The sequence below is a fragment of the Octopus bimaculoides genome, chromosome 10 (genome assembly GCF_001194135.2).
Source record: "Octopus bimaculoides isolate UCB-OBI-ISO-001 chromosome 10, ASM119413v2, whole genome shotgun sequence".
In the NCBI taxonomy this organism is placed as follows: domain Eukaryota; kingdom Metazoa; phylum Mollusca; class Cephalopoda; order Octopoda; family Octopodidae; genus Octopus; species Octopus bimaculoides.
Window position 1 is genome coordinate 8,055,550 of NC_068990.1, and position 8,891 is coordinate 8,064,440.

At 32.5% G+C, this 8,891-nt stretch overlaps 1 long non-coding RNA gene across 4 annotated transcripts in view; it reads left to right on the forward strand.

Moving 5' to 3' along the window:
- The window catches only part of LOC128248873 (uncharacterized), a 43,418-nt gene that overhangs the window by 21,321 nt on the left and 13,206 nt on the right, over positions 1–8,891 (forward strand). For 2 of the 4 annotated variants that reach the window (XR_008265005.1, XR_008265004.1), the window contains exon 5: positions 5,987–6,065. This is a non-coding gene — a long non-coding RNA (uncharacterized LOC128248873). Of the gene's footprint in view, positions 1–5,986; positions 7,168–8,891 lie in introns of those variants that run through there. The other 2 variants (XR_008265002.1, XR_008265003.1) reach the window with 2 other exon arrangements.

Genomic DNA, 8,891 nt, shown 5'->3' on the forward strand with positions numbered 1-8,891 from the left:
TATATATATACGGTTGGAGAGAGGGGAACATATGCATATTCATATGCATACATATATAGGGAAATATGAGAACAGATTATCATATTGAAGTAAGCTTTTATATATTAACAGATCAGAATTTTCAGTTTTTGCTTTTGCCTTAAGCTTTAAACTTCGTTTATCTCACCAGACAGAAAGTGCATAGTTACCTTTTACATTTTAGAAAGAAAATCATGTGATTTCATCTAATAACTATTCACTAAGAATCAATATTACCCAAGACATGGCGACTAATATACTATTTATTCAAGAAGAATTTTGCAATGAATAGTTTAAATGGCCTCCACAAGGGAAATTCACACATATATAAGCATGAATTATTTATTTCAAGCTATAACCTCTGAACACAAGAGCTAACGAAATCACATCATTCACACATATACACCGAAGGACACAAAGGCACCACACACACGCACGCACACACAAACACACATACACACACCGATATATATATATATATATGTATATATATATATATATATATATATGTATATATATATATATATAAGTTTTTGGGAAACGGCAGTGTTTGGTTGGAAGTCATCTATACAGTATAAAAAGTATCAATGCCCATGTTAATAGAACGTATATATTAAAAAATATAACTCGATTTAATTAATTCTATTTTATTACTTACATAAATGGAGTATTTAAAAATTAATTTCGCAAACTTGTAACTTTTAATCTATATTTCTAATAATTATTGTAAATTTCCTGTAGGGAAAATATATACAAATATAAATGTGGGCGTATTTATATCTGAAATATTTAACCATTTTATGTAGAAATTCATTTTGTAATGTTTCGTTTTACTATTTTCAAGGTCTGTCCTATTATATCCTTTCTAAGACTCAGTTCTCTATTCAATTGGATAATGTAATAGCTTCATTTTTCTAACAAAACTATGCATGGTTTTACGTGGGCTCGTAACAGTATTTCTAATAAAATAAAAGATCAATCAATAAATTTTTTTCCTTGTGTCGCTGATATTTTTCTAAAATTCTGTATCATAACTTTTTTCACTTATTTTTCTATCAGCTTTCGTTCCAACCATACCATTATGGTGTTTGCATAAACGTGGAGCAAATACGGCTGCTATAGCTGTACCCCTGATTTGTAGATAATTTTAATGCCCTACACAAAATTAGACTGAAAGCATCGAATATCTGATACAATCTCAATGTTAAATTTACTGGGAATCAGCATTGTGTTATTTTTGCTTTTATAAAATACGTGATTCCTTTGTTTATTTCTTTTTGTTTTGTTTTGTTTCTAAGTAATTGGGTATATTTGTGTAAAGGCTTATTAGAACAAGGTAAGCAAAATACGAAAAAAGGTTCTAATATTTGTTTGACAGATGACACAAGAAATTAGAATAATTTCGAAAATGCTAACATGAGAAGAAAACGCTTTTCCAGCTGTGGATAGGTCACAGTTTTAGATCTTTTCGTTGAAAGAATTTTATATATTCTCTCCTTTGATCTTTCACTACACTGCATTTTGAAGTTCCTTTGAATTATACATTTTTGGTATGCTTTGATACGAAGTTGAGAGTTCTGGTCGCCTTAAACGCAACCAACCAATAACGAAACAAGCCTGGGCAAACTCCTAAAATGTTTTGTGTACGAAGAAAATAAAATTGATTAAGAATCGTTAACTTTCTGCAGTGTTGGTATTATCAATCGTGCTCTAATTACATTAAAATTAACTTATCCAGTTGAGAGGGAATAACTTTGTGGCCGTAATGTACATCTTATAGAAATTTCTACTTAGAAGGTGGCAGCAATACAATGTAAATTTTAAAATGTCTTCAAATACAACATTTTGAATCCAAATTACATTTTATGTTTGCCAGCTTCGGCATTCTGATGAGCTTATCGTAAACTTATAGTGTTATTACCAGTGACATCCACCGTCTCTATCTGTATATCTCTCCGACTATTTTACGAGTAAACTTAGCCATGGCTGTGTGTGTGTCTTTATGTCTGCGATAGTCCCACAATCACCACTTGAAAACCGGTGTTGGTGTGTTTACGTCCTGGCAACTTAATGCCTCGGTAAAAGAGACGATAGAATAAAGTTTGGGTTTAGAATATAAGACCTGGGATCGATTTGTTCGACTACAAAACCCTCAAGGCAGTGCTCCAGCATGAACACAGTCAAATAACTTAAGCAAGTAAATGAATAAAAGAATATTCTCCACCAGGTTATTAAAGTAACGATAGACTACCCTGACAAGCATCCGAACTATAGGCCACCAGTTTTAGACACGGAACTCTGGCTAGAAATGAAGAACGGTAAGTTCCAGATCCTTCACTCCCATTATGCCAAACTTATGGCCTCTAAATCCCATGTCCACAAGAACACAGCTATAGGGGACAAGTTCAATATTCTTATAGCAGAGTTGGTGACAGTGATGAGGAATGCGCCTCGCATGTGCGACCCTATGGAATTGCAGTCGTGTGGCTACAACCTAAGGGACAGGATTAGAATGTACAAAGGAGTCAGAGCTAAGTGCAAAGCCATCATAGAAAGTGATGGAAAGTGCATCTGGCCGCTATACAGGAGTAAAGCCTGAAATAGCACAGATAGGACCAGAAAAATATATAGATAAGGCCAGCTCATGATATGACAACAAAAATACCGGAGTGTCATGTTCGTTGATGGTAACTTTCGCGGTAAATTAGTGTGCCTTTTTAGAAAAGCTCAATCTACGGATTAAAGTAGTGGAAAGTCTTGGTGCACCCATAAAATCCCTGATCTCTAGAACTTATCCCTTCGATAAGTCCCCATGTACGGACAAGAATTGTATTGCATGTTGGTTAAATGGAAGGTTAGGAATATAGTGTATAGCCTACGATGTACTGAAGGACGGTGCAATAACATGACAACTACTTAGAATGGAGAGACAGCACGCAGCATAGGAGAACGTATAGATGGTAACTGGGGAGACGTCAAAGAAGAGAAAGGCTCCTCAGTGTTCTACCAACATGCTCAAGCAGAACATAGGGGCTCGGTTAATAGCACAGGGGTTAAGGTATTATCAACGCAAAGAACAGACACGACACCTAGACACATCACAGAGGCTAAATACATAGTAATAGAGAGAGCGAGCCTCAACAGAAAACACGAACGAACAAAACACCAACCACCACACCACACCACACAGCATGACTAAAGACTGAAGGGAGAAAAAATCAGATACAGTGTAATACACACACAATAGACAAATATATATATATATATATATATATATATATATATATATCGTATAGGGCTAATTTAGCTATTTCATCGTAGACTGAACTAAAATTGCGTGGAATTATATAACTCGAAGAGATAAGTGACTTCATTTATCGTTTTATTGTCATGATAATGAGAAAATAACAATTTGGAAATATTTCCTTCGCAAGCCGATATTCAATAAGAAAATGTCGAATAAACACAGCCTCTCAACGAACACAAATAGTTGCAAAAGCAACACATAAGAATTGAAAATATATAAATGGAAATACGATCATCAAAAGTGCTATTCCTGGTGGCCCTGGCGCTATTATTTGAAGACTCGCACATAAAGAACAATAATAAGTCAGAACAATAAGTAGTTGTGTTAAACGGGAGATATAGATTACGAAAAACACTCGTTCCACGATTCTTAACGAAATGGTCATATGTTACCATTGTAATTAAAATAATTTTTCTATACTTATTTGCTTTTTATATATACACCGATTTTACAAACATCGAAATATAGTTGAGTAAACTTGTGATACACTTATAGAAGTATGAGTGTGTTTATGTGGGTGTATGTGAAATGTGCCTATCTATATGTCTACATGCATATGCGTGTGTGTGAATATGTATGAAATTATTCTAAAACGGATGAAAATGCGCTAAATGGTTTATATATATATATTTTTGTTAACAGAAAACTTGTTTACATTAGATTTGTCTAAAATGTCTGTTCGGTTTTTGTCGACACTCAACTTCAAACATTCAATTAAATAGCTAATCTCAGTCTCAGTATTATTAACTCCTCATGTTTTCTTAGTTTCAAAACGGCAAGAGAGTGGTGGCATACTGCCATACAATAGAGGATGCTGCTACGTGATATATGTTCTAGAAATTATCTTCAAGATTTCGAAGAGTAATACGTAATAACCACGAAGATGATATATTTCCAATGCAAATAGCAAAATAAATCACAAAGGAAGACGTATTTTATCTACAGTTAAGTAAGAGTGAGTTTTTGCATGATTCATAGAAGACATTTATTTTTACACATCGGGAGGTTTCCGAATTTGGCTTTTTGGTCAAGCAAAAAATGTCTGTCTATCTTTTTATTTTTCTTAATGAGGATCAGATGGATTGTGCAGATCAAATGCAGCACGCAATATTTATGACAAAGCCAGCAAAGTGCCAAAGTAGTTTTGTGTTTTTGTGATTCTAATCGACTGGGTAATAAAGGGCGTCCGTTGCAATTTTTAAAGTCTATGTTCCTTTGACGAATATTTAGGGGTCAAAACACTGAAATTTAGTTGATAATAAAACCGTCAACTTAACCGAAAATTTCTTATAATTTCATTTACAAAAGGGTATTCTTTTTGCTCGAAGAGCCCTAACTATCTACATATTTGCAGGTGCAAAGTAACAAATTACTTTGTGTATTAAACATTTCGCTATGTTTATTTACCACTATAATGATATTAGAATAGTGAATATGTGAGACAATCCATGATCAGGGAAGAATTTTTTATCAGTTTTATAATACATATATTGCTTTAAATATTTATATAGTATCATGATTAACTGATTACTAATCATAAATATGTATTTTTTTACGCTCAAACAATTATTCGTAGATGTGGAAGCGTCATGCGTATTAAGTTTATTCAAATATTTAATCAACCTGGTCTTATTATAATACAATTTTGCGATCTATTTTAAATTTACTAATTGATTTAAAGATCACCATTCTTTCTTTGAACACGCACACACACACACAAACACACACACACACAAACACACACACACACACGCACGCACACACACGACACACACACATGCATACACATACAAACACACACACACATACACGCCGTTTTTATCGTATGCAAAGTTTTAATTTTATTTCCAATGAAATATAGTTTAAAATATATTTTATACAATTCTCATAAAGTATTTACGCATATCTTTTTCTCCCTTTCTCTAATTGTTTACAAACAAAATTTATAGAAAATTATAAAGAAAGCTATAAAATGTTATTTGAAGAGCCTAATTTGATCTAAAATCCTTCAAACAACAAAATGCATGCGATGAAAGCTTGTCAGACTCCAGTAACGAAAGTGACAATAATCTACTTATACTCTCATCCATATCAAGTATATAATGGCGTACAAATCATTATCTAAAACTTTTAAGCGCCTGATAACCGTAGTTTATTTGCAAATGTTTGATTACGAAAATCGATATTTTCACTTATATTTTTACTTTTTGAATTAAGCGAAAGGTTCCATAATTCAGTCGACACACTTGACTTTATTTTCAAGTTTAACATGTTAAATTTCCATGAAGCATATAACTTTCTGTTATAAGGGATCTTGAATTTTCTACTGAGGGAATATTTCTGTATTTGAGAGTGCTTGATTAGATATTGCGAGAATATTGTTATTTAGAATGTTGCTATGATCAATAATGCAAAACTTGTATTTCTTTTTCATATTAACTTAAGTGAAAATATAGCTTCTCAACAAGGCAGTGTGCTCTTTGCAATAATATCTCTATATTCTGCATTACAAATCAATAATTCTTTGACTGTAAGCTTTCGTATTGATAATTCAATATATGGCTTCTTCAAATTCCTGTTCTCAGTTATTTATTTCATATAATAAAAAAATTGCATTCACTGCCTAAATTTAACTTCTTTCTTTGTACTTTCTACTGACAGATGACAGAGCTGTCCGTATTTCTGTGAAAAGCGTGATGAACACTATTCAATACTCAACTAACATTGACTCTCATACTATGTAAATAACTTTATGAAATACTGGTATTGTATAACGTTGAATTTTTAATGAATGTCTTGGATGAAACTTTCGTTAAACTGCATTTTTCACCTTAACGTAAATTTCTCCTGTGAATAACATTATAATAAATTTGACATGTCGCATCAAAGTGGAAAAGACGCCTTAATGTGTCTACTTCATAACTCTGACCTTGTGTTTGAATACCTGCTGTAAATAGTAATAATATACTGCTGTGTTTTGCAGTCTTGTTTCAAATTGCATCGCTAGTGACATGCCAATGTCAAAATGATCATTTCTTAGGCTATTCAAGATCATTAGACAAAGCAAGTATTAGCCAGCAAGTATATTAAAACATGCGAAAGACTAAAATTAGGATAAAAGGGATTTAGTTTTCTTCTTTCAAATGAAACATGTGATAATAGCCCCATCAAATGATTGACATTTCTCTAAAATAAAGTTTAATAAATTTGTTCTCCAGTACTACCAAAATATTCCGTATTGCGTCATAAAGTAAAAGAAAAAATTATTGAGGTCGATGTAATTGATTTAATCCCTTTGTCTGTCCTTGTTTGCTCCCTCTACGTTTAGCTCCTTGTGGGCAATAAAGAAATAAGAATATAATAGAATATAATATATGAGAAATTGTATATATGAGATCAAAAATTTGACTACATCATACGAAAATAAATTTGATGCAAAAGGAAAATATTGTACGGATTAAAAACTTCGAGGAAATTGATCAGCTAGTGCCAAAATTGTGATATTTATTAAAGGTTAGCAATATTGTCAGAAAGAAGTGGGAGCTAATCAGATAATTGCTGAAGAGACCATCAGAAAGATTGTCCCAGATACCAGACTTGCTGAGAATGATAACGTTATAGGAACAATCATCATCACAAATGAGTGTTTATATAACTTATTGTTAATTGGGAATGTGAAATCGGCCATGAGTCCTTCAAGAAATTTCTTTTCAATTTCATTTTAAATTTAAAAACCAATTTATTCTCAATACTTGTTACTTCATTATCAACGAGTGGAGCCACGAGATAAAGAGAGGAAACTCCAGCTAACAATGAAAGTCAAATAGCCAGCAACAGAAACTGTAAGTGCTTGATCGACATTGTAACCAAATTCTTCTCACACCTAACCTGGTCAATTATTTCCAGATCATATTGTATAATGTAGAGTTCAATATAAAAGCACACGAAATTCTATAAAACATCAGCGTGTTTTAGAAAATCGTTCAAAGCATACACAGTTTCCACATACAGTGTACATAAGACATTGTGAATGAACTCAATTTAGTGGGTTATAGGTATGTTCTGTGTTAGGGAAAGTTATCATTCCCCAAAATCTTAGTCTAACAGTATTTCATAACACGAAACGTATTGCCTGTTCACTTCCATGTTAAATGTAAGTTAATAAACACAGAATTCAATAAGATATTGGTTTCGTGCTATTGAATTCCCCGTTCCGGCAAGATTTTCTGGAACACAACTATTTCGAAACACAGGAGGATAACAGTAAATAGATTCATTGCAAATCTGTTGCTAAGGCGTTTGAAAATACAAGTCAGAACAAATATAACGTGTGCTACCTTATAATGTGGCCTTTGGTAAGACAAAAAATTCGGGAAATATCAATGCTCATGAAGTTTTCATAGGATTGTCGGTAAATAAATTAGAGATTGCATCATGAAAATAGGGAAACAAATCAGTTTTCATATACCCGAACTCGAGCAGAAAATGTGTATATAATTTATATAAACTGTAACAAGTTTACATACATTATACCTATTTCATCTTTGTTTTCGACTTAATATATTTATTTGTATTGTAATACTTGGTAAATAATACACCCATATATATATATATATACATCGTCGTATTACGAACAATTTTGACATCCAAGTAACTGCATTATAGATCATTATACGCTTTAACGTGGAAAATATTCGTACGGGTATTTATATTCTTACAGCATCCAATTGGCTTACTTTGAAGATGCTGATATTATAATCTAAACATAACGGCAAATTGTTTCAACGCAAATTGGTTTTACTTTATCACTTTCACACACACACACGCACACACATACATGTATATGTGTGCATATGTGTGTGTGTGTGTAATTCAATATTAAACACTTATCGTTTACATAACATATATAAATATTGTGAACGATAACGTCACTTCAGAAATGTAACAACATGTGGGCTCTAGCGATTTTCCTTCTCCTTCGTAGAACTTCTCCCTTTCTCCTTTCCGACGAAGAGCTATGCTCGAAACGTTAGAACCTCTCTCTTTTCACCGAACGTCAAACTAATATAATTCTTGTGCACGTCCTGACGTTCATTTTTTTTACCTTTTTTGTTCGTTATTTTGAATTGTTTGTTCACTGAATTGACTATATATGCATATACATACATACATACATACATACGTATATACATATATATATATATACATCTCCTCCAGCTGGTTTATGGACACACGACTGTGTCCTGTTTGCCAAGGGAAGTTATCCCTCTCACCATGGTCTGTAGCACGAACGGATCCGGATTTCAGGGTTATTTCCCTTCGTCGGCGTTCGACAGCCACTGACCTTGGTGAGAGAGACAAAATATTTTTGAATAGAACTTATTTTCGATAATTTCAATTGATTTTAATCGATTTAAATTTCTTTTCTATTTGAAAATTGGTTATGAAACACGTGTAATCTTTTTATTATATTTATCTTATGATATTTACTTTACTTTATATTATACTCATTTATTGTGCTTTTAATTATTAATTTTTCTATATGTGATAGTGGATTTTCATCGAT